The sequence below is a fragment of the Oryctolagus cuniculus genome, chromosome 11 (genome assembly GCF_964237555.1).
Source record: "Oryctolagus cuniculus chromosome 11, mOryCun1.1, whole genome shotgun sequence".
Taxonomy (NCBI): Eukaryota; Metazoa; Chordata; class Mammalia; order Lagomorpha; family Leporidae; genus Oryctolagus; species Oryctolagus cuniculus.
The window spans coordinates 100395043-100420737 of NC_091442.1; the positions used below are offsets into that span (position 1 = coordinate 100395043).

The window sequence follows — 25695 nt, forward strand, 5'->3', positions numbered from 1 at the left end:
GATTAATTACCATTTATATTAAACATGTGGATGCCGTTTCAAACTAGTGTCAGCCAGGGCTCTAATAATTTTATTCTTATTAAACATTCTTGTTGACTTATGTTTATTTTTTTGGTGTTGCAAATCAAAAGAGATATTGATAAACTGCAGAATCATTGGAAGACCATGCCACAAATTTTCTGAAAATCATCTGCTATGATTATAATAAATGGGTGGAAATGTTAGGTTATGTCCAGAAAACAATAAGATCAGGAAAAATGATGGGTGACCTTTAGCAATTGAGTGATTGGTTCAAAAGAAAAGCTACAGATCGAGTTTTTTATTGTTTAATGTAAGACAAGAACTAAAGAATGGTGGTTTTCAAAAGGTAAATGTTAGCTCAAGACAGAAAATCTTCTAACTCTAAGAGTTATTCTGTAAACAAAAGATTGTGCTGTCAAGATCCGGTAGGTCATCAGCTTCCTCTTTGCTGCTAGAAGGACAGGGCCCAGGGTGTGTCTGAGTAGGAAACTGGAAGAAGTGCTTTGGATTCTGTAGGTAACTATTAAAATAATTTATAACTCTAAAAGCTCAGAGCCCACATATTTCCAGAAGACAACGTCCCTGTAGGTTTACAGTCTTTAAGGTTTCTTACAATTTGCTACTCTAAAATTATCTCCCTACCTGTTCGATTTTATGGAAAAAGAGAATGAAGCTTTTCTTATTTGTCAGCCATGTTCAAGAATTGTTTTCTTGGTCGATAGATTTCATTTTTGTCTTTCAAAATGGTGACCCATGGGAGATTGCCCGTCTAAATCCATTTTCTTGTCAGGATTGGAAATGACAGGTTATTTTAATGCCCAGATATTAATTTCCATGGCATATCCATATATTTCATCAGCCTCCCTTCTATGAATTTTCTGTATTTCGATTAGTTTGTCCTAAACTCTTGGCAAGCTAAATTTCTCTAACAGTCGTCAATTCATTGCATTAAGTGCCTGTTCAGCCTTGGAAGATATATTGATTTTTTTTCCTCAGCAAAGTGACAAATAGCATTTTCATGACCATAATAGAGATTGATTACATTTTCCAGAATACACACACACACACACACACACACATTCAGAGAGAGCTAGCGAGCGAGCGTGAGTGCACTGATCTTAGTGACACAACTTTGGGGCTTACGAAAATGAAAAAAAAAAATCATTCAAATTAGTAATGAAGTTAATGAATTCATCTGTTGCTGAAGTATTCAAGTACTGAAGTAGAAGTATTTCAAGATGAAAAGTTCTGTAGCTATACAAATGCTGTCAAGAATTAACACAAATGTCAGTACTGTGGTGGTGCAGATTTTGGGAAATGCTTTAAAAAGTTAGTGGTTGCTGTATTCAACACTAAAGCCATGTCAGTGACCCTCAGCACACCACAGCAGGCTGCATGATAGCAATTCTGTTGAACGACATTTTTCAATTAAGTTAGGCCAAAAGTAAATCACAATCAATGGAGACTAAATTTAAAATATTAAGAACTCTATGGGGAGCAGTCTATGTTTAGCATTTTACTGGTTTCCTTTTCATTGTAAGTTTTTTTTTTTCCAGTTAGGCCTAAAGTAGACCAAACATTAATGTTTTTCTGATTCTGCCTTGCTGTCTGGTACCCTTCACCTTATAACCTAAAAGGAATTTGTAAAGACGCACATCTGTTGCAGGCTTGATGGGTATAGTGGGTACATCCTACGCTTTTGGAGAATGAAGAGAAATAAGAAACAAAGAGTCCATATTTCATATGTTTACATAATCCATGGCAGGTATAGAACATTGCCAGGGGATATTATAGAATTAACTTCTCTGAAAAACACCTTAAAACAAGAAAACCAGCTCTTGTCTGTTTAGAAGCCTTACCCATCATCCTCTATCCTCATCACCTAATGTTGTACCTAAGGAGTATGTAGCACATAATAGGAGCTCAAAAATATTCATTAAATAAATAAACATTTGTCCTAGTATGGGGAGAAATAAAACTCATCGGAGCAGCCAATGTTTGCTGAGCTGCTAGTTTATGCCCTGGCACTTCACATACTTGTATTTTACCTTTATATTTCTTCATGGCTACAGAGTAAATCCCAGGGGCAGGGTGAGAGGAAGAGCACAGAACATTGATGCAGCTGAAGAATGTTTAAACATTATCTGGGGCTGGCACTGTGGTGCGGCAAGTTAAGCTGCTGCTTGAGACACCGTCATAGCATCTTGGAGTCCTGGTGTGAGTCCTTGCTGCTCTGCTTCTGATTGTAGTCCTCCTGGGAAGGCAACAGAAGATGGCCCAGATGTTTGGGGCCCTGCCACCCGGTGGGAGACCCAGGAAGCAATTTCTGTCATTGGCTTTGACATGGCTCTGCAGACCTGGCCATTGCACTCTGCCTTTTGAATAAATAAATCTTAAAAAATAGAAACAGTGAAGAAAATGATGTGTATGTACTTGGTATAGTTATGAGGGAAAATGGCCATTCTTAAGTATTTGGGCAACATCATAGGAATTATGCTGAGTATTTTTGTGACGCGCCCTTCTATTCTATGATTGTACGGACTTAGGATACTCTATTTAAAAATATTTTCTAATTATTTTTCAGGTGAACATATTATCTCTTCTTTTTTTTTTTTTGGACAGGCAGAGTGGACAGTCAGAGAGAGACAGAGAGAAAGGTCTTCCTTTGCCGTTGGTTCACCCTCCAATGGCCGCCATGGCCAGTGTGCTGCGGCCGGCGCACCTCGCTGATCCGATGGCAGGAGCCAGGTGCTTCTCCTGGTCTCCCATGGGGTGCAGGGCCCAAGCACTTGGGCCATCCTCCACTGCACTCCCGGGCCACAGCAGAGAGCTGGCCTGGAAGAGGGGCAACCGGGACAGAATTCGGTGCCCCGACCAGGACTAGAACCTGCTGTGCCAGCACCGCAAGGTGGAGGATTAGGCTAGTGAGACGCGGCGCCGGCCCATATTATCTCTTCTATAACAAGAGATTTTTTCTCCTAGTATTACATTTTAGTCCATCTTAGATGTTTTCTGTATCAACCAAACTATAACTTTGGTTTCAAAGCCTTTCTCAGATTTCTAGGTGATGGAAGAACAGTTAGACTCTCCAGGATGTAGAGATTTATGGTGAAATGATGCAGATATGGTTTCAAGAACAGTAGATTCTTTTATATTGTTCTTCATTTTCTTGAACTTCCTAATTTTAAATTTATAAATATTTTTGCTCAGAACTTGATGTTTGCTCAAGTAGTCTCACAGTTTTTGAAAAACATGGCTTTCAAAGTAACTTAATGAAACAGGTAGAGAGGTTGCTAATTGTTAGCAAATTCTGTGGAGCCCTGCAGCCTATCTGAACAGGCTTGGCAAAGCGTTTATGCTCCTTGTAACCTATGTGCAGGCTTAAAAAAGTACGTAGAAAGGCAGAATTTAAAAGATAAGTTTATTTTGGTGCAAAAAAAATCTTAAAAGTCATGCACAGATTTTTCATAATATGTTTTTTATGAACAGTCTGAAGACACCTTGGACATAGCTAGCAAGGGATATGTGTGTGTCAGTAGAGCTCTTATGTATTTGAAAACTTGATTGAATTTACAACATAATTTTTCATGATGTATTAGGGAAGCTAATCTCAGTTTAAAACAAACTCCTGAGAAATTCAAAAGTGAGACATGGAAAATACGTAACTCTAATAATAAATGATTTCATGATAGTCTTTCGTTCTTTTTAATGCTTTAAAGTTCAAAGATATTTCCTGACTATTAAAAAGACATAAGCTGGGTTTCTGTTAATTATTTTAAAAATTACTATGTCAAGTATAGAAAAACAAAACAATTGACATAGAATGAAGTTATTGATTTAAATGGTATCTTTAGGGTGTCATTTTGAAAATGAATTGCTATTATGCTGTTTCCCGCTATATTATGTTACAATGTTCTTGAGAACTGAATACCTAATAGTGTTAAATCAAAGAATGGATGAAGTGGTCTTATGAAAAGTGTCTCATGAAAGATCAAGTAGTATAATTGCAAGATTTAATTTAATAAATTTGAGTATTATATATTTATTTCTGACTCTAGTCTTTCAAGATGTAAATATAAAGTCTCTTCTGTAAGACAGAAAGATTGACAGATTAATTAAAATGGAAAGCTTTTATAACGTGCGTCATTAACTTTTCCGAATGATTTTTAAAGGCTGCAATCTCATTAAATGTTGAGAATTAATCACAAGGAAAGGAAGCCAGCCTTTCTGCCATACCGTCCTCAAATGGCACTCTTTCCTGAAGCTCCTTGAAATCCTTGGCAAACATTTAATAGATTTTTCAAGTACTATGAAAAATTTTTAGGTGATACAAAATTAGTATTTTTTAATTACAGAAGCATTTTGCTCATTGGTGAAAAATTTAAGTAATACAGTCATGTGTAAATTAAAATAGGAAATTAAAATAGGAAATACTTCTTGTCCAATTCTGCAGACTTGTTGCTAATTGTAGTTTTCCTATAAAGAAACATAAATACACAAATGAACACATTGCTTTTTTCATTAGATTGGATTATCCTATAAATACTTTTATAAATTTGTTTTTCAAAGAAATTATTCCACAGTAACATTGACTTTTCAGAATTTGAGATTATGGTTGTATAGTTTTCCATAATATGTGTGTACCTAGATATAGCTATTCCCATACTGATGTTCTTATAAATTGTCTCCCACATTTTCCTATAAATTAATGATTATGTGAGCATTTGTGCATCTGCCTACCTACCTGCCTACCTGCTGTGTAGTTGTGCCTCTAGTTACTTTTCCAAAGTAGTCTACCTGGGGTCTTCAAGAGATTTGCAGAAAATGGAACTAAAAAGTAAGTTTATTTGGGTTTTAAAAAATATGCAATGCATTCTTACAAGAGATCTTCAAAAAGATCATAGAATACAAATATTATGGGAAAAACTGCATGTATTTCACATGTTTTGCACCAAAGCAAGTATCTTTTTTTAAAAAAAGATTTATTTATTTGAAAGGCAGAGTTATGCAGAGGCAAAGAGAGAGAGAGGTCTTCCATCTGCTGGTTCACTCCCCAGATGGCTGCAATGGCCGAGCTATGCCATCCAAATCCAGGAGCCAGGAGCTTCTTCCAGGTCTTCCACACAAGTGCAGGCCATAGCAGAGAGCTGGACCATCTTCTACTGCTTTCCCAGGCCATAGCAGAGAGCTGGATCAGAAGAAGAACAGCCAGGACTTGAACTGGCACCCATATGGGAGGCCAGCACTGCAGGCGGCAGCCTCACCAGCTATGCCACAGCGCTAGCCTCTAGCAAATATCTTTAAATTCCCGTTTCCACAGTCTCGTGGAAGCACCATCATATTACCACTATTTTAAAAATTAGAGTATGAGTATTAAATTTTTTCTTAGGTATTGCTACATATCCCTTGAAATGATGTGTCAGTTTAAACCCCCATGATAAGTCTCAATTGTGTTCTTCCTGGTACCTTCACTATCACCAAATATTACTTCTCTGAATTTTTGACCAATAGGGTCATCTTGTAGATGACTTCCTAATTTCTCTACAATTACCTGAATTAATTGTTATTTATCTGAATGGAGAGAATTGAGTGAGTCCTTCTGAAAAGTGTCGGTAGGAGTAGAGTTATCAGAACCAGAACCCTATGCCTTCATATGCTTTTTCTCAAGATTCTAAAACTGGCTGACTGAAACCAACTGAACTTCCGTCATTTTTTATTAACATTGTAAAGCATTTTTATTAATAGAGGACAGATTTGATGTCTTTCACAGGTGTAATTCTAAGAAGATAACCATTTATCCCTCCCTCTTCTTCTACCTCCCTCAATCCCCCTCCTTCCTTCCCTTCTTCTTTTTCTTTAATTGTTGCAAAGACATATTTTCAATCCACTCTATTATCACAGGCTTGATTTACCACTAACAATAATATTAAACAAGTAAAAAGTAGGAAGACCACAATTCCACAGGAATATAAGCCAGTTCCAAAAAAGACAAATGTCATAGGTTTTCTCAGATATGTGGCTGTTAATATAGATAACAAAAAAATGTATAGGAAAGAAAGAGACATCTTGTGATATGATGGAACTTCAGACAATCTTAAAAATAAACTGGAACACTGAAATATAAGACAATCTGATAAAATTTTGGATTAAGGGCTTCTGCTTTTGAGAGAACTGAAACTATTGATGTTTATTTGGGGCAAAGATGAGTATTATTACCACACACCTGTATTAAAATAAAGAATTCTAATGTGCATTTCTCATACAGTGTTTCTTCCTATTATCTCTGAAACTTCCTTTCCCAAAGTCTTTCTGAGATATCCTTTAGTTGAAATTTCCCAAAACACTTCAAAGTTTTCCTGCTGCCTCATAGAAATGAAAAATATCCTAACTCATGAGCTGTTCACTGTCTCATCCCTGAAGCTTCTGATCGTGATGCCTGTGGTGAGTCTAACAACCTGAATTTTCAATAAGGATGTCAGTTGATTTTCAACACCACATCTTCAGACAGACTGGGGAGAAAACATTTAATGTTTATGCAGTAGAAAGACTCCTAATAATGACCTTTGTTACCATGTTAACTCAGACACATCATCTCTTCCTGTTCCTCTCCCAAGTGGAATCATGTTTCTCTGTCTCTGTCTCTCTGTCACTGAATTCTAGGCTTTTCTGTTTCCGTTCTGTTCTCCCACCCCTGGAAAGCCAATCCCCTTCTCTCCACCCCTGTCTTTACCTCATCCAGTCCTAAGTCAAACCACACCTCTTGCTTGTAGACTTCTGTTTGGTACTCAAGATTTAGTGCTGTTACTCATGGTTCACGTGTGATTCTTCTTTACCTCATTGTGCCTTATGCGCAATCCACACTGTAAAAGTGTGTTGGTTGCGTGAGGAAGGGATAATGATATCATTAGACTACAAAGATGCAGGTCCAAGTCTGTACTTCAGCCCCATGAAGTCATCTGATATTCTGTGGCTTGTTCCACTCTAGGGAGATTTTGTTGCTCTCATTTCAAATTAAGTGTTGTAATTTTGATAGAAAAACAGGACAAAAGCTGGTTCTTATCACTTAGTTGAGTCTGTTAATTGCATATTTAGATCTGCCAACATCATCCCAATCACACTGCAGTGCTTGGAAAAATCAATCCATACCGAAGTTACAGTTTTAAAATTTTGTTTGTGAACTCACATTAGAATACCATACAACCCTTCTATGCAATAGGTCTACGTTATTAAAGGCCCTTCTTGCTTAACTTGTTTAAAGTAATTTAAATTTCTTAGAAAATTGTCGTTATGTTCAGAATAATGTATCAGTAGCTACAACATAATCTCATGGTGAGGTCATTGGAATACATTAACATTAATCACAGGCATAGCATCCTAAGTGCATTTGGTTCCTGTACCAAACTCTGAAAAATCTCTATAATTTGTAAGTGAAACTATGAGTATAAGCTGGCAACATGTGCAGAAAAATTGGGATATACTTCATGCTACTAAAGATGATACCATTGCTATTGAAGATGGCTTCAGGAAAAGTATATGCATTTGGAGGAAAGATGATCATGATGTAGGCGTCTTCCTGATAGCATTTCATGGCACAGGAAAGTTTTCCCTAATTTTTCTCTTACTCTGAAAGTCAAGCACTTGGAAGTCACCTTGGAAAAATGAAAGTGATCTATTAATTTGTCATTTGTCTCAACTGAAAAATGTCTTGACAAATAAAAGGTGTTCATCAGACATAGATTCGTATCTCTTAAAGCTGGCAATTTCGTGCATTAGCGACATGTCTTTGGCCATGTTGGTCTCCTGGAGTTTGACTGTGGAGGAGCAGGTGCGTGCTTCCAAAGTGTCTTTACAAGTGTCTCAGCGGGGTGTCCTTCCCATGCCTCCGCAGGAAACAGCTCATCTGTTTAATCCTTATGTTTTAGTCAACCTTTCTCGTTATGCAGACAGGGCTCTGAGGCTCAGTGGGATTTGGATGCTGGGAATGAATTGATGGGCCTCTTTGATCTTAACTGTGTATTGCATCTGTTTCATCTTTCTTCTTAACGCAGTCTTCCAAACTCCAATTCTAGCTGATGCTCCAAAGAAAAACTAATAATTATGCAAATTCATAAAAATAAAAATTATAATTTGAAAACTCAATCACAGGCCCCACTCTTTATTTTGAACTTCCCCCTTACTCTGTGGGGCATGGTAAACTTTTGGGAAATATCCCCAAAGCAGTTTAAGTATAAGGGACTACTGGACTTGAGAATATATAACTATGTGCCTATGATTGTGTGTTTTATAGGGTCAGATGTGCACACACACAGAAAGAATGCCCAATCTTTTTCACTTAATAGGTTGTATGATAGCATAATATCTTATTAATAGATCATACTGGAGCAAAACGTGTTCGTTCTGCTTAGAAAATATACCTACAAAAATCTAACAATCCTGCTGGGTGGTATTTCTCATGTGATGGGAGTGAAGAAGGCAGAGGAAAACAGAATCAAAGCAAACACATATGGAGAAATAAGTCCAGGTCATAGGATGCTAAAATATCATCTTTTAAAAAAGAATCTCTCGTGGCCTGAGCTCTGGCCCAGCAGGTTAAGCCGCTGTCTGCAATGCTGGCATCCTACATAGGCCTGATTCAAGTCCCAGCTGCTCCACTTCTGCTCTGGCTCCCTGCTTAATGACCTGGGAGAGCAGTGGGAGATGACCCAAATGCTTGGGACCCTGCAGTCACGTGGGAAACCCAGATGAAGCTCCTGGCTCCTGGCTTGAGCCTGGCCCAGCCACGGTCATTACGGCCATTTGAGGAGTAAACCAGCAGATGAATGATTTCTCTCTCTCTCTCTATCTCTAATTTTTTCAAATAAATTTTTTTTTAAAAAGAATCTCTTTTAAAGCAAAGGTTTAAAATGAAATCTGCAAATTCCTGGGTAGAAGTGGAAGGATATTGAAGAAACAGAGCATATTATTTGCTTACTCACCTTAAGGCATATGTAGAGTTATGATTAATTGAACTGGAAAACATCAATATTTTATCTGAACAAACTTTGCTAATCTAAACTTAGTATTTTATCATTTTGAAGATTTATATTAATTTTTTATTTTTAATTGTTGACCAATATTCCTTAATCTTTAAATATACCTTGATTTTGTGATGCTAATATAATTTTAGATGTCAGAATATTTTAGCTGAGCCAAAAAATAAAAAAAGATGCCTCACAAGACCTAGAAGCTCTTCAGAGACTATGCAAAAGTCTCGGTTTAGGAGGAAGGATATTGTGATATGACCTTCTATCTATTCAACATGTACTTTGTCCCAGCATCTATATATTAACCATACTCATTACTATTAGTGAATTGTCAGAATGTACATTTTACTTAGGCATACTTAGTGATAAAATAAACTGTATAGAGAATTTTCCTCCTAATCATAACTCTATAATATTTCTGGTTTTAAAATTATCCAGCTAACTTCCTTTCACTCAAAAGTATCTTGCAAGCCCCCACATGGTACCCAACTCTGAACTAGGGAGTTTTCATCACTATTTTTATGCTTTCCATATGGAATCTGAGAATAACTGTGCAGAAAGGAAATGCAAAAGGTTACCCAGTTCTTCTTCAGGCAGAAGAACTACTGTGAGAACCACTAAAGATAGTTTTACTTCCCTATATCTATTTTGTATATCTTGCTACCAACTGGGATATGGTTTTATTTATTTACTTACCTATTTTTCAGTTCATGCTTCAATTTGGAAGGAAGGATCTAGTAACTAGCCATGCAGAGTTACATGGTTTCCGGGTACTTCATTTAGTGATTATTTGCTTTAGTTTGTTGTAGCACACACCTTGTTACCGTGTTTCTTGTATGATAGTAAACCAGAAAGGCCTACACTCTCAATAGCGAATGGTTCTGTAGTGCTGAAACTTCTGAAAGCTATGATCTGGCCTTTCTCTCATGAAACTGATTAATGCAAGCCAGAATCTCTTATTTCATTTCCCTGCTTTCTTATGATTTACAACTTCTAGGTTCCAATTTCCTTAGATTAACATCCATTTTGTCCACTGATATAACTCCCTGGAAGATATAGTTTGCCCTTTTAGAACTGATTTAACAGATGCTAAATTACTTCCTGCATATCTCCTTGTGTTCAACAATTCTGATCCATATTTGTTCTTAGTTTGCTTTCTTATTATTTCCTAATGGTAATTGGGTTGTTAAAGTCATTTCCATTATTCTAGCTAGATGTGAATAGTAACTTTCTTACATTATTCTCCAGGGAAGATGGAAGAGAAAACATTTATATTGGGTGTATTGGGAGAGACTCAAATTCTAACCATAACTGCCGCTAAAATGCCCTCATTTGGGCTCTCTAGCCAGGACGTTTGGTCTCTGGCTTCACATTTTGGCCTCACTTCTTGAACATCTCTTGTACCCATGAACTTGTAGAGAATCACCCCTGGGTTCCACATGTTGCCTAAAGCCTTGTGATTTTCAAATCAGGTCAGAGTGACCCATTAGTGGGTCATCCAATCAACGTGGTAGATCTTAAGCTTTTTTAAAAAATCTGAGAAGGATTAGAAGAGTGCATTGTATGTAGTAAAGGTACGTATGAATACATTTCTTTCAAGTGTTATTTTGAGAATCATGTGATATGTTAATGTGGTATAAATATTTTCTGACCATGGATTTCAGTCAAAAAGGACTGGAAAACAAAACGAAAATAAAAGCACTGAACTAGAACATACAGCCCCTGGGAAGTTTGTGCCTAGATGCAAGACTTCAGAATTTAGAATATTATTTTAACATATTCAAAGTCTATTCTGTTTTTCACCAATTATCCCCCAGCAAATTGAGAGAATTAGCTTGTGGCAATAGAAAATAATAATGGAAGCTTAGCAAATGCTTCCAAAATTGTTTATGAGGTAGGCTGGATCAGCTTACTGAAGAAGATACAACGTTCTTACTGATTAAACCATTTAGCTTTAGGTAGTTATATAAGAAACAGACATGAATATTTAGTTGTACAAGGGAAGCATCTAGTTCAAAGAGAATGGATTTTCTTAATACCTTATTTTGTTGTTGGGCCAAATAGAATGAATGTAATCCATGATGATATCCTAATGTTATGACAAGACAGGAATTAATAGTTGCCACTCTAAAATATCTCAAGGTTAAAATCATTGCCTTTTCACTGAAAAATAAAGCTTTGTAAATGTGACCCTTCCTTTCATTAGGAAGAAAATATTTTTTTTCTCTTGCCTTTGTGTCCACTGAGAATTAACATAAAGAAGAAACTAATTGTACTTTTATTGCACACTTGCATTTTATCTCAGGACTAAAAAATGTAAGTGAAGTTCAGCAAGGTAAGCATGAGTTAGAAGATGAATTATAATTTGGCCATGCACGTAAGTATGTGGTTTAATATTCATCGTGTTCATTATCAAGCATGTCATTCTCATTCTCTTTAATGTGCATGGTGGAATATAACCTTGGTACTCCACAACCAGCAGCGACAGGAACAGCAGCACTTTGAGAGCTTGACAGAAATGTAGAATGTCAGGCTCCACCCCAGACCAACTGAATCAAAGTCTGCATTTTAACAAGCTCCCTGGGTGATTTACATGGTCATTAAAGTTTGAGAAGTGCTGTATATAGGGTAACTATTTCCAGTTGCTGGATGGATCTGTGTTCATTTCATGGCTAACATGAAATGGAAAAGAAAAATTAACAAGTGGAAAGAACTAGAAGATTTCATACCCTGGAGCTCTGATTGACTATCTAATGGTGTTTAAAATTAACAGTGATGACAAGGACACTACTGCTAATGACAGTACCTCTTATCAAGTGCTTCCATGCATGGCCATGTTGTCTAGGATCTTAACTAACCCATTGAACCAGCAGCTTTCCCCTGTGAGTTTTATGTTCTTTTACAGATGAGGCAATGGAAGCATTGAGTCACATGGAATCACCACCTGTTTGTAAATCCAAACCTTCCAATAGCTAGCATCAGACCTGCCCAGGGAAGAATCTGGGCCTGGTAGTTGCACCTTTAAAAATAAGAAATACTACTTTCCAAGAAAGACAATATGTGATACTTAAAAGAGTACTATGATGGTATCAATTGACATTTGTTTAGGGAATGTTGGTAATGAGCAACAAATTCTCAAATTTGTTATGAAAAGACAAAGGAAGTCACATCAAGTCTGCAGGTTACCAGTGGTGATTTACTATGTACTAGGAATGTGTAATATGGCATCTTGTGCCCCATTGGAATCCTTTAACCCTGAGTATTCTGCTGGCATCCAGAGGACTCACCCAGGAGAGTGAGCTGATTCTCTGAGGACAAGCATGTACATTTGTAATATAAGGAAAGAACTCCCTACATGAAATGACTCTAGAAATGCACAGAATGTAGGAATGTAGTTTGTTTCTCCAGGGCTAACTTAAATCCTCTTTCAAAGAAGACATCCCTAGAGAAAGGAGATGCTGTGTGGAATACCAACATTTTGACAAGTATTGGATGAGGAAATCAACTCATGCAACAAAGGGCATTAAAAGGAGCCCTGAAATGAGAGTTGGAAGCAGAAGGCGTCAAAGTCATGTTTTGGTGCAGAAAAGCAATGTGGTGTGCCCTGCTGATCAGTGAGACAGACCTGAGCCAACTAGCATGGGAAATGGAGCATTTCTTAGGTTGTAGAAATCAACTTTACTTGACTGCACATGCAAGTAGAGATAACGGAATTTTTAAAAAGTTTGTTAATGTTTTAAATTGAGAACCACATGTATAGCATACATTTCTACAATTCCCAAGGGTAGTCAGTAAAGAGTGCTTCTTTCTCCGCTCCTGTCCCCAGCCTCAAGTTTTCCTACAGAGGTGATGATCATGAGTAGTTCCTTATATGCATTTTTCAGAGATATTATTCTCTAAATAAACATATACTGAATCCTTAGTAAACAAAAGGATAATACATAATACACATTCTTCTGTATCATTCTTCGTTCCCTTACGACGTATCATTAAAATAATTTCCTATCGTCTACATGTACACCTACTTCATTCATTTTAATGTCTGGCATTCCACAATGTGGATGTTAAATGCCTTGCTACACAGTTACCTTTGTTTTCATAGGTAAGTCTCAGTCTTTTACTATTCTAAGAAGTATTAAGTAGGCTCTTTAACCTTATTTATCAAGCAGATCTTCACAGTATAATTTCTGATTTATTTTTACTCAGAAGAGTCAACAGGCAAGAAATAACCAATCATCATAGAAGGCAGGGTAATACTAATTGGAAACATTATTTACTGTGTAGGAAGTACTTTATAGGTAGCCATTCTTCTTATAAAGACATAATTTCTATTATTACTGTTGAGGTTTCTGTTATTTGAGAAAGCCAGGATTTGAAACTTGACATTGGAACCTTTACTTCTCTGTGATTACATTGATACTTTGGTGATGATACTGCATTTGTTGGATACCTGCTATGTGCTAAGCAGCTGACTGTGTATTATCCACCATGTTCATTACAGCATTTCAAGATGTTGTGGAGCAGTCTTTATGAGGTCTAATAACTTGCCCCAAATCTCAGAGCTAACAAGTGAGCTAGGAATGGAACCGAAGCAGAATGTTTGAGTCCCGAGACCATGGCAAAATAGAGAAGGGGATTTCAAGGGCTTGACTCTCTGGCTAGCAGGCTGAAAGGCAGAACTGAAATTAATATACATGTGAGATGTAATTAAACACATTCAAGTAAAGTCAGAGGGCTGGGAAGGATTGACACTTGGGCTGATGGCGGTCCGTTTGTTACACAGCAACAAAAGCTTTTGAGGTGGGGATTAGTGCTTAGTTGACTGTATAGATCCCAGATATTTCTCCTTGGGGAGTGTTTCCAAATCTAGATTTCTTTGTCCTCACTGAATGTTTCAACCTTTAAAAAATTCCACACCTGCGCATTGTATTTATATAATCAACAATCCATTGTGATGGGTGGCACTGGGATGCCCTGTAGAAAGAGTAGCCTTAGGTGACTCTGAGTTGGGTTTTGTGGCTACAGGGAACATAAATCTGCCAGTGTTCACAGTGGAAAATGAGAGTGCCAAGAAAAATAAGAGCACTGAGATTTCTCAAGGTGTTGTCAATTTCTGCTATTTTAATCTCAGTGTTTCCGGAAGTTTTGCACCTTTAGGCAGCAAGAGAGAAGTCAAAATTGGAGTCCTCTTTAGAAGACCAATAGTGCCTATGAAATTATAGAAGTTGTATAGGTCTTGTGCAGATTATCATCAAATCTCCTGTATCTGTTGATTATTATTATTGCTGCTATTATTTTTAAAATCAGGTTTTTTTTTGTTTTTTTTTTTTTTTGACAGGCAGTTAGAGAGAAAGAGAGACAGAGACAGAAAGAAAGGTCTTCCTTTTCATTGGTTCACCCCCAAAATGGCCGCAACGGCCGGCGCTGCGCTGATCCGAAGCCAGGAGCCAGGTGCTTCCTCCTGGTCTCCCATGCAGGTGCAGGGCCCAAGCACTTGGGCCATCCTCCACTGCCTTTCCGGGCCACAGCAGAGGGCTGGACTGGAAGGAGCAACCGGGACAGAATCCGGCGCCCCAACTGGGACTAGAACCCCAGCGTGCCGGCGCCGCAAGCAGAGGATTAGCCAAGTGAGCCGCAGCTCCGGCCTAAAATCAGTTTTACCATATCAGCTGTGTTTCTCCCCGTGAACTCCTGAATTTAAAATGTCAAATTTTCCTTTTACCAAAATACTTCATTTAATTCAGTGAATTTTTGGTCATGTTTCATGGGAAAAAAAGATGTAGCAGAAGCAGACATGTCAGGATTATTTGTGTGCTATATAATAAAAATAATAACTAAACTATATAATGAGTGTTTACCTGCAGGTCAGGAAATATACAAAGAATTTTATAAGCGTTATTTGGTTTAACCATCTCATGTCAGATGGGTCTTATTGTTTCCATTTTATAGTTGGAGTCTCTGAATCTACTTTTGAGATTAACAATTACAGTGCTGTTAAAGCAAGCTTTTGAACAAGAAAAAAGTTATCTAAACTCACATAATATACAGTCATTCCTCTGTCTTCAGCTTCCTCATCACTGTACACAACCCACAACGGATGAAAAATCTAGGAAAAATATTTGTTCTGAACACGTCTCGATTTATTTTTCTTGTTATTCTTCCATAAATGTCCAATATAGCATCTTTTGCATAGTACTTACCTTTTGTACATATTATAGGTAATCTAACAAAAATGTTTTAAAGTAGAGGATTTGCACATGTTATTTGAAAATACTACGTCATTTTACAGAAGGGACCTGAACATCTGTGGATTTTAGTATTCACGGAGAATCTTGAAACCCTGGATACCAAGAGACGACAATAGTTCCTATTTTGGCATTTTTCCTTCCAGACTTTGTCCAAATTTATTCAGAAATCAATATCTGGATAATTTTGTATTCTGATTTTTCATTCCAAGGAGTCATAAAAAGTTGGTTCCTCATTCTTCCACATTAACATATACTGACCAATAAAGGAGTCATTGCCAAATTTTCCTTATTAATTTGGTTCTTTGGAGACCTTGTTTCCATTTTCTCATAGATTCTACTGCAAAGAAATACTGTGTGTGTTGTATATTTAATTCTCTTTGAATTTCCTAAGAAAAAGTTCCTGTTTTAGTCAAAGAGTTAATACCTTTTAGACTCATTCTAACTGAGTTAGAATTACTTTCACAGGAGCAAATCATGAGCATTGTGTAAAACTGATAACCTTTAGAGAAATGTCTGTTAACTCTTTAGGAATGCTCTCTTGGCAGTATTGTAAAGGTATAATTTTGAATGAATATATGAGTAATTAATATGTGTTAATATGAGTAATTAATATGTGTGATAAGGCCTATCTAGAGAACATTTTTTCTTTGTTTAATTTTAAAAATAGGTGAATTAGACTTTGAGGAGGATGATGTGTGCACTGTCAGCGTTCATTCTTCAGCAATATTGTTTTTTGAGGAACTACTGTTTTAGGCCCATGGCAGTGGCCAAGGCTACAATATTGAGTGTGATAGAAACAGCTAATTTCTGAACAGAGCCTTAGGAAAAGTCATATCAAAAATCTTTGGTCCTTGACATTGTGCCACAATGCACTCCTGTCCTCTTGACATTTCCAACTTCTTTGTTCTCTTGCTTTTATGAAATCTGACTCATGTTTTATATCAGCCAAAGACACGAAGGATAAAGAGTAGCTTACGCTCAGAAAATTATCTAGATCAATATAGATACAGCCACAGATATATAATTTCTAAGAATTCCTGTAACCCTGTTTTTCCCCTCCCATCCCGCTTCTAGTAGGGTTTTACAAACCTTTTTATCTTCCCAGGAGGAAAGTGTCTTGCTGTGTGATTTTTAAGGATTCCTAAATCATCTTATCCCCATTGCACGTAGCTTAGGGGTCACCTTTAAACACATTTGTACATTTATCTTCTCAGCACTTTAACAAAATAAACTGAGTGCAGGGACTTTCGACCCTTTATTTCAGAAATGTCCTCATGTGAAAACAAAAATATGAATTTAGGGTATGTACCGTGATTTATTAATACAGTGTTCTAGAACTGCACATTTCATGGATAGAAATTAGTATTTTCATTCCTTTTGGGAGGCAAATATACAGAATCTTTATTGAAAATGAATTTCAGAATTGCGTTTTCACCTTTCACGGAATTTCTCTATTCCAGAAAGACCCACTAGTTTGTTGATGAATTTAACTTCATTATCATATTAGATGGTATTCCTTTTCAAATTCAGTAGTTGAACCTTTAGATTTTTCTGATGTTTAAACATTTCAATGAGGAAAGTAATCCTTTTGTAAACACTGCAATAAACCTACACAAAGATCAAATTCTTTGCTCATTGATTAAATGCTTTCCTTTCAAGAATATTATATCATTTCGTAAGACTGTTACTACACGTGTGTTACTGAGTTTACATTTAAATTTCAGCAAATTCATTATACACATACATGTGTATCTCTGTTAATCAGTTGATCAACAAGTAGATACACACATATATGACTTTGGTAGACTGATATTTTGAGAGGAAATTTTGGACTAGGACATACAGATGACTGTTCCCCAAACCAAAATTGCATAAATTATTTTTAGTCGATTAATCTAAATTCATTTATTTTTTTCTAAATCTTTTTGTTATACTATTCCATGCATATATGATTTGAACATTTTTGCAAAGTATGAGTTCCAGGAATTAGAGTTTATAGAGTACTCTTCAAGAAGGAGTAGGGATGGATGGAGAGAACTTTATATCAAAATGTGTTTCTACAAGTCGACTTAAGGCTACCTAGCTGAGAAGATGGCTCTGCCAGGTATCAGTCTGCTTGTAGACATTGCCAACATAGCCCAGTAGTGGAAAAGAAAACACCAGGATGCCTAAACAAGGAACACTGATAAATTCTTTTGAGCTCTCCTTACAATGTTAGTGGCCCATATCCTTAATTGAGGTTGCGGTCTTTCCTAGTGCAACTCTGGGCATATCCTACTGTCGGAACTCAAAACCTTGCAAACTCCATGTCTGAGATCTCAATGTATTCTTGGTCCCAAATCAATCTTGTCACTCCTCGGAAAGCACTGCAAGATAATAAGTAGTATTCACCCGATTGCCTTCCTGCTCCGAGACAGCTAGTGACGTGCGTCTTCCTGATAACCAGGAGTTTCAGATCTAAGGCAGGGATAAAGGGAAGCTGGGAGCTTGCAGAATCTAAATGTGACAGTCGATGGCTGAGGAGAGGGTCAGAAAGGATAGAATCGTGACATGTATGAGAAAGGAACAAAATTTATCTGTTCTGGCTGCAATGATTAGATGTCTCTTTGTCTGGCTTTCTTACAGTGGTGACTGATCATACCCGCCAGCTGGCTAATATCATAATTAACGAAGTTGGTGCGACGTCTGCAAAGTTTAATCGGAACATTTACCAGCGATGTGATGGCATCGTTACGAAGATCACAAGGGACCTGGCCGTGACTTTTGCCCAAGGAGGAATGGCAAAGCTGTGCAGGCGAAATGAGAAATTGCAAACTTGTTCAGCCAAAGGTATGTCTCTTTCATAATTCCACATCCTGGGTTTTCTTAATAAGATTTTTATTTGATGGTTGGTGGGTTCTTTTTCGTTTCACAACTGAAATGATCGTTAAAAACCTTTTGGAACATTTATAGAATGTTTTCTGAAGGCTTTTTTTTTGTTTGTTTTGTTTTTGTTTTTGTTTTTTTTTTTCAAAATCTGAAAATTCAGAAATGCAACTACATAGTTTTTGATGCTGAGAAGGGACTACGAAGCAGTATTTTGCTGTTATATCTAGCAATCTCTATCAGCTTTGTGAATAACTGGCCGGTAACAACTGTTAGTTGAACATTTACATTGGGTGGCTTTTGGTCAACAATGTAGAAACCATTGCTCGGCTTTATTCTTGCACCAACCTAGTTACAGAAGAAGAAAGAAGGCAAGTACAGTTTTGGATATGTAGACGCTGTATTTTAATTTCATGAAATGCTCAAATTAAGGTGACTGGGGGCTGAGATATTAAGTCCCAACATTTCTAAAGACCGATAATCATTGAAATTATATGATCTTCTCTAATGCTGGTCCAGCCATTGGCTGTTCCACCTGCATTTTCTGTTTACTCTGATTTACTTTGCTTGATTGAATATTTGAGCAGATTATTGCCTTTACATGTAGCTAATTAATAAGTGTGAATCTTGATGAAAAGAGGCATGTGGCTCTGTGTGTATCTGTCCACTATATCTGCACCGAAAAAAGAGGACAGGTCTCTGAAAATATGCAGGAAGCAAGTTTGAGTTATTTTGTGCTGTGTCATACCACTACTAGAATATACAGGCTGTCAATTTGCAATTATAATTGGGCATGTGCATTATGGTTCTTTCCCTCTGGGGTCACCTAGACCACTACATCCTGACAAAAAGCAGTAATTTATTTTTTGCCCGTTATTGTTTTCTTCTGTGTTATTAACAATTTTAAACCATCATGAAATAACATTTTGGGAACAAATTAATGCATGGCACATTAAATTAAGCTATTTAAATATTCTCATAGTTTTATTCTTAACTGTAGGTGACTAGATATTTTCAATACATTGCTTTTAAAATTTGACAATCAAGTTTCATATTATTAAATATGAAATGAATCATTTTATGGTATTATGAATTTGAAAGCATTTAAGGATCCAGATAATTTTAAGTACTGTTTACCAACATTTTGGTAAAAATTTGACTTAACGCATTTCCAATCTCACTATAGTTTAATGACATTGATGAGGAAAACTGGAAGTGATGATTTAAATCATTATTATATTCTGAGCATCATTTTTACAACAGAATCTTACTCATATAAAGACAGTTTTTTTCTTTGATTCCCCTGCTACACTCTATGTGGCGCATAATATGTATTTAATAAATGAATGAATGACTGAATTTAAGTATCTGCTCTTATTAAAAAAAATGTTTACCATTAGCTTTCTCCAAATCATAATGCTTGTTATACAGTAAACATAAACAGAACAAGAAGATAAATAGCATTATCACAGACAATAAGGAAGATTAGGTTCTGAAAATATATTCATGCTTTAACCTAAACCTTCATAATATTTTGTGTAATAGAGACTTGTACTGTAAGGACTTGCTGGCGTATCATGGGTCTGTGGGATTAGGAACAGCCAGGGAAGTGGTTCACAGCTGATGTCCCTTTTTTTCCTCTAAACAGGATTATCTCCTGAAATGTGTAGAAATGAACTCTGTCAGAGTTTCAAAGGAATTAATATTTTTGGTACAATGTGCTAATGTAAGGAGTTAGAAGATTAGTGATTCATAATGAAGAAAATGCATTCTTTCACGTGGTAATAGGAATTTAATAAATGTCCTGCAGGTGATGGGGGCTGTAGCAATTTTATTGAGAATTACAGTTTGATTGACCTTTGTTAGGGTGATTAACCCTTCTGAAATTAAAAGCCATAGCTGAATTATGCTGTCTCATTTAAATGCAAACATTGCACAAGTCTATGTCATTCAAATAATAATAATAATAAAATGCCCTCCCATTTTAATTTTCATTCTTGCATGTCTGAATGGTATGCTGCTCTGTCCCAGTGACAGAGAATATAGAATAATGTGTAGATGATTGGGAGCGTGTGGAAAGAGAATCTCAGGCAATAGCCGCCCCTCCCCCGCCATACAACACTTGCTGACCACCACTGCAATGAAAGCAGGGAGCGCAAAGTCAATCAATCTCTGCACGCTGAAAAAATACTGACCTCAGTAGGAAAACAACCTAGAAAGGTCCTGAAGAGTTTAGGAACAAATAGCAATGGCATCTTTATTCTAATCCAATGCTATCCACCTAAACTGCACACCATGTCTATGTCAAGTCCGCATGATAATTCCTGAAAATGTGCATGTTTTTCCTTACAGTTCTTACAGACCAGCTTTGAAAAGCTGATTGTTCATAGTATCTGGAATCTCATTCCCCATGATCTCTGATAGTCTCTGGATATATTCAGTATTTGCATTCAGTACCAAAACGTTACATGAGATGCAAACTCTATTTGTCATGCCACTTAATAGTTTAACTTTTCTTTGCTAAATGTTCTTGGAGGCTTAGTGAAAATTCACATATTCACCTTGCATCAAAAATCTTTCCATTTTTCATATCGTTTTAATTTTTTTACGACTAAGTCTGTGAATATTTTAGTTTTAGGTCCTACCACACAGTGAATGTGTCTTCCTTTTATGTGTCTGTGGACTATTAAAATGATAATAAAGGTTCTCTTCATTCCATACGTAATTTATTTTCTCCCTTTTCATCAAAGAATTCTCAGAATGCGTCAAGGTACAAAAGTCAAAGGCATTATAGTGCAAAAATTAAGAAGCCTGAGGTGCTATAGTTTATTTTTCACTCAAGCTTTTCATGTACTCTTTTAATACCCTTCTGAACAGTGGATTTTTTTACTCGAGGCTTATGAAGAAAAGCAAAGATAAAAAACTTGGGGTAGAGAGCCTGAGATTACTCACTTGGAAAGTGACTCTGGCATCCTCCAGAGAGCTGGATAATACCTTGAAGCATAGATTAATCATATGTTTAAATAAGATCTGTTTGCTCTAAGGATAACTTCCCAATTCTTAATTGTGCGACCAGTACTCAACCTTAAATTGTAAACACATACAGTGTTCTGTCCTTTGTCTGATAAAGCCTAGATTATCTTCTTTAGCTCTGGCACAGCAAATGGTCAAAGTTTTTAAAACTGCCCCATGCTAATACTTGTTCCCTTATTAAAGATAATTTTTTACCAAAAAATAAACATAACTGCTAAATTAAATCCCTAGAACGTGCCCATTTAATTCTTCAGAGATAATTCGTTAATCTTCTCTCATTTACATTAATCTAGTTTTACTTTTCACCAGAACTGATGAAAATAATTTTCAGGGTTAGCACTTGTTGTAAGTACAACAACAATTCTGAAGCTAAAAATCGAATGTGCCAAACTACTGACTGTATCTTTATCCATATTATTAATTATCAACATTCCTTTTCATAAAAGAAAATTGCAGTATGGCAAGATGAAATTCATAGTGCCTTCGTGTAGAAAAAAGTGTTGTTGAAAAAACAAAGGAAAAGAAGATCATATTTTACTAAATCCCAAATCCAATCATTTGTTTTGCTTTGCTGTGCTTCAGCACACACCAGAATGTTTATTTCTTTATGTGGCTTTTGTTTTCTAGCAATCCGTCTCCCTCTAACCCACCCCATCCCAGACATGACATTTTCCCTGTGAAATGACATTCTTTGTTGTGAAATAATATTCTTTGCCAAAAATAAGCCAAGATGAATTCATTTGATATTTTCGAGGACTACATGTTCTAGTTGGAGTCCTTGTGCTTAAAAAGCAGACAGTTTAAAAAGTGACCAGTGCTGTCATTTTATTCACTACATATTGTTTTTGGGTCAGCAGTTTGATATCATTTTACAAAGATTTAGAGTAGACCTACCCCAAGCAATTTTATTTTTCTGGACTAAAGATAAATGTGGCAAACTTTTTCAGAGTTTGTAAATATTATGTAGTAAAGAAGTAATCACATGTAAGGTTTTCAAGATGTAACCCTTTAACAGGCAAAGATTATAGAATTAAGTGATTTGATTCATCTTGGTCAGGTGAATTTTTTATATTCTGTTTAAAAACATAAAAATGCTGTAGAATTAATAAATAACCCAATGTTGACTTTCAGCTTAATTGGTAAAGTTAGTTTCCTATAACTACTTCTCAAATGAATTGGAAGAAATCTAATGTATTGTAGTAGTAACTGACCTATTGGATACATTCTTTGAGGTCTGTGTTAAAATGATCACACAAACTCTACATGTTACATTTCTTGGTTCCAGGACCTCTGTAGATACAAAATTTCCTACATAAAATGGCATAGCATTTGTATTTTAACCCACTTGTATCTTCTCACATACTTTATTTATTTACAAGTCGCTTGAGGTTTGTGGTATATGGTTTAACAGGTGATCACACAGAAGAAGGGGTAGGGGAAGAGTAGTGAGGGTATGTGAAGCAAAGCTGAGTGACGGAACTCATTCAGTCGGGCAGATGTTTGTACAGAGGGCATAATGGAACTGCAGGGAAAGCTCTGGATAGATTCCCCTGCACACATCTGGAGCACCAGACCCCTCCAGGGCAGATCCAAGAACAGGGGTCTAAGGAAGGAGCCCATTTCTGTCATTCCAGTTTTAGAAGCTCCACAAGACGAGAGTGGCAGGTGGTGGGATGATGCCCGGGGACCTGGTGGCACATAGCATAGTCTATGGGGAGATGATCAGTTTGGCTTTCTAGTCAACCCCCTTCTTCCCAGCCTGGATCACCTCCTGCTGGCTCACCATGAACTTCAGGGGCTTGTTTCTGTCCCAGGAGGAGTGGAATTTCTTTCCATCTTCAAGCGTCTCGGTGTGGCGCACCACGCAGGTCTGGCCACGCTTGGTAAAGGTGCGCCCGCTGCGGGAGAGGCGGTCTTCACCTACACTCCCGTAGCTGTAGCAGGCGCTAGGTGGGCAGCGAGACCGGCAGCGTGGACCGTGAGCAGGCCTGGCAGCGGCTCCGTAGTTCTGCCCTCTTGTATACTTACTTTGTCATCTCTCTATTGCTTATTATTCCTAATACAATATAAAGACTCTCCGAATACTTGTCACCCTGTGTTGTTTAGGGGATAATGACAAGAAAAAAAGTCTATGCATAGTCAGTATGGACATAGGGTTTTGGTTTTTGTTTCTTTCTTCGAATGTGCAATCCTCGGTTGGGTCCATGGATATGAAGCTCAGTGATTCAAAACCCAGAGATGGGAAGGGCTGACTGTACTTGGGAATCTGGAGAATTGCTGAAGAAAGGTACCTCAACCTCAGGGGTCTTCTGGAGCTCTCTGCTGAACACCTGCTCTGGCCAGGTGGTCCCCTCTGCCAGTGAGGTGGGTCTAGGAGTCATGTTTTATGAGTCAGAAACTGAACCTCAGGCTTGCAGGATGATGTCAGATGGGTAGGATGCGGTGACATCTTAAGCCCTCCCTTCGCTGAAACACTGCGTAGTCTGTAGCATTCCACTTTGCTAAAACATGGTGATAAGATTTGCAGGATATGGATTTAAGCCCTTTCCCTAAAAGGAATGTACTAAAATCGTACAGTGAACGAATTAGTCCTTTCCTGATTGACTCCAGGGAAAGTGAGAGGATAGATGTTTTTGGGTACTCTGGATTATTTACTGGTCCACTCTGGCAGTGAGCTTCACTTGTTTGATTCATTTCATGAAGAACAGGAATTCTCCTCCCCAAAGGTAATTCTTTCGTTCATTGAAAAGCAGTCATCAGGCTCTTTTAAAAGTTGTCTTGAAAATGTTTGTCTTACCTGTATGTCATTGTGTTTAGTAGATTCTTAAATTCAGAGGTGTCTTTATCCTACTTCCTACAGTTTTGGTAGAATGAGTAGTTTCGCAAGCATGATAAATGTGCCTGTGTATTTTATAATTCCTGCTCATGAAAATGGGTGTAAGTACAAGACAGACTCTGTTAGGTTCCTGTGCCATAGGAAATTGTCCATTTGTTTATGTCAAATGCATTTAAAGGAATATGTGGTGAGTTTTTTTTTTTTCTTTTTTGGAAAAGTACTGAAAAACAGACCTAGATGTTGCATGGAATTCGTTCTCAGTGAGAGAAAGACATCATGCTGCTGGGCAAGACAACTGCTGTTCTCATTTCCTGACTTATTGTGAGAACAAAATAATTACTGTGAGTTAGACAAAAAGTAAACCTCTGCAAAAAGTTCTGAAATTTCAAATCGACAGATAAGTTTCCACTGGGTGTCTTTCTCTACCTTTGAAAAGTTGATATTGTTGGTTCTGTAAAGGCTCTGAAATTGGCTTATTAGAATGTGATGAATCCAAATCCACCTTTGCCTCTACCCACAGGCCTGGGAAGGGTTCACATCACATAGTAGCCATTGAAGAAGTGTTTGTTAAATTGGGTTGGAGGTGAAATTACCATTAAAATAAAGCTGAGAACACTGAACCCAGTACTTTACTATGAAGGCCTGGTGTTAACAATAAGAACTGGTATCGGCTTCCAAGCCTGAGGAGGGAATGGAGCAGTTAACATTTATACATGTAAAAAGACTTCAAGAAGTTCATGGGAAATGCATGTTATAAAAAACGATGCAGTTAACTAGTTTTTCTGAACTGATTAGAATACTAAATCAAAATTATCAGTTTAATTTCTGTTTGTGGATAAAAGTAATTCAGTGTTTGTCTTGCAAATGAATGAAAAAGCAACTAAGGGGATTGTGTAGAATCAGGGATATCTGACAGTGTTTGTGGGGTAGTAAGAAATGACGATTGTGATTCTAACTGCGGAAGAATGTTCTTTGTACCAGAGAAAATGAAAGTGTGTAAATAAAACCAGGCACACTGAGAGAATCTTCCCTGGGAGGTGGGAGGCGGGACAGAAGAGCAAGTCTGACCAACTTCCCTTATAATTGTAGAAATACTTGTGAGTCATTAACCATTTGAATCCTGCTTGATGGTGATTAAACCCTTAAGCAGATGTGAATCAACTTTACTATATGGAAACATTGAGGAAAACATTTATGAAAAATATGATCCAATTTCTAAAATACATGCCAATTAAAGATTGAGATTTAATTTAGGAATTTTACTCTGTATGATATATATATTCGTGATGATTTCTCTCCCATCATTCTTCACATGCAAAAGGAGATTTTTTACTTATTGACATATTACTGAAGAATCTAGCTTTTCTCCAAAATTACACATTTTTTGCATAAATGTGCCTAATTACCTGAATTCAGTTTTGATTAGCAGTGTTAATTGATGCAGCTGTGGATGGTATCTGTTTACCTAAATTACCATGTGCAAACAGCAATATGTCTGGAAGTGAATATGCTAAACTGAAAATACTAATTAGCTAAGACAGATTGTTATTCAAGTCACATTGTGGAGCTTTCTAATGAAAGCCTGGATGTGTCAGGGTTTTATGATATTCAGACAGAAATGTCTATATTACATATGATTTCTAAATTTAATTCATAAGAACAGATGGGG

General features: G+C 36.9%; 1 long non-coding RNA gene across 12 annotated transcripts in view; it reads left to right on the top strand.

Annotated features, from left to right (window-relative positions):
* Positions 1–25695, top strand: part of LOC103348351 (uncharacterized) — a 117568-nt gene that overhangs the window by 55157 nt on the left and 36716 nt on the right. For 11 of the 12 annotated variants that reach the window (XR_011380212.1, XR_011380210.1, XR_011380211.1 and 8 more), the window contains one exon: positions 17918–18121. This is a non-coding gene — a long non-coding RNA (uncharacterized lncRNA). Of the gene's footprint in view, positions 1–17917; positions 18122–18320; positions 18529–25695 lie in introns of all 12 variants that reach the window. The other variant, XR_011380208.1, reaches the window with a different exon arrangement.